Raw genomic sequence first — 1,240 nt, 5'->3', positions numbered from 1 at the left:
GCTGTTTCAAGTTCCTGGCACTTTTAGAAAATGTTTTACGCAGTACCATACGTTAAAAAAATACTAGGAACTTTAATTGTTTAATTGTTTTTGTAAATAAAAATGTTATAATTATTGAAAAACAACACCTAAAGTGCATTATGATCTGTAGTTATGATGATTTAAATAACATGCAGTTTGCCCAAAAATGTCCGGTCCCTGGCGTATGTCTTAGAGATTTCTATGCGGTACGAAAGGTGTTAATTTAAGTAATTACACCAGCAAAGACCCTTTTTCCAAATAAGGTCACATTCTGAGGTTCCAGCTGAACATGAATTTTAGGGGGGTCCTATTCAACCTACTGCACAGGCCTACAGTTTCCACTTGAATAAAAGTGCCATTTATACTCAAATGTCAAAAGATATATTATTCTGTTTAGAACATATGGATTGAGTCCACTGGGTTTTGAGGGGCTTTCAATTGAGAAATCCAATAGATGGTCACAAAATCCCACACAATTTATTTTTCATGTTAGCTGTGAAAATGATTTTTTGTCTCATAGGCAGGGGTGTAGAACATCAGAATTTTAAATACGGAATCACAATTTTAAAAAAGTCCTCCCCACACACACATTTTTAACACATAGTGGAAGCTTATATATTGCTATATCTTTACAATGTTGCACTTAGGTCTTTTGCTTTAATCATGATCCAGCATGCACAGCAAGGGCAGGAATAAGATTATTTAAGAAGCAGCTAACGAAATGAATTCCAAGTTAAATTGTCATTCCTCCATCTCCCTCATTCTGGGGGAAGAAAAGAGAATTATTTCAATTCCCTACCCAGTGTTCTCATCTCATCCTTGGTAAGAAACCTTATGTCTCCTTTAGCAGTTTGAGTAAGGGGCAGCTCATTACCTCTTCAGACAACCCACTTCACCTTGGGACAATCTCACCTCCAAAACGTTCCTTAATACAGGTTCTATCATCTCTATGCTTTGACCTAGGAAATGGAGGTGCAGAGATGTATGCATATTATTCAAATGCGTGGGCAAGGATTGGAAGGACATATGTACAGGGGTGGGCAAAAGTAGGTTTACAGTTGTAAGTCAAATATATAATAATGGCCGAAACCAGTTTGGCTCAGTGGATAGAGTGTCGGCCTGTGGACTGAAGGGTTCCGGGTTCGATTCCGGTCAAGGGCATGTACCCGGGTTGCGGGCACATCCCCAGTAGGAGATGTGCAGGAGGCAGCTGATAGAT

The sequence above is a fragment of the Myotis davidii genome, unplaced genomic scaffold (assembly GCF_000327345.1).
Source record: "Myotis davidii unplaced genomic scaffold, ASM32734v1 scaffold27, whole genome shotgun sequence".
In the NCBI taxonomy this organism is placed as follows: Eukaryota; Metazoa; Chordata; class Mammalia; order Chiroptera; family Vespertilionidae; genus Myotis; species Myotis davidii.
The sequence above is the reverse complement of the archived record's forward strand: the minus strand, read 5'-3'. Positions refer to the sequence as shown.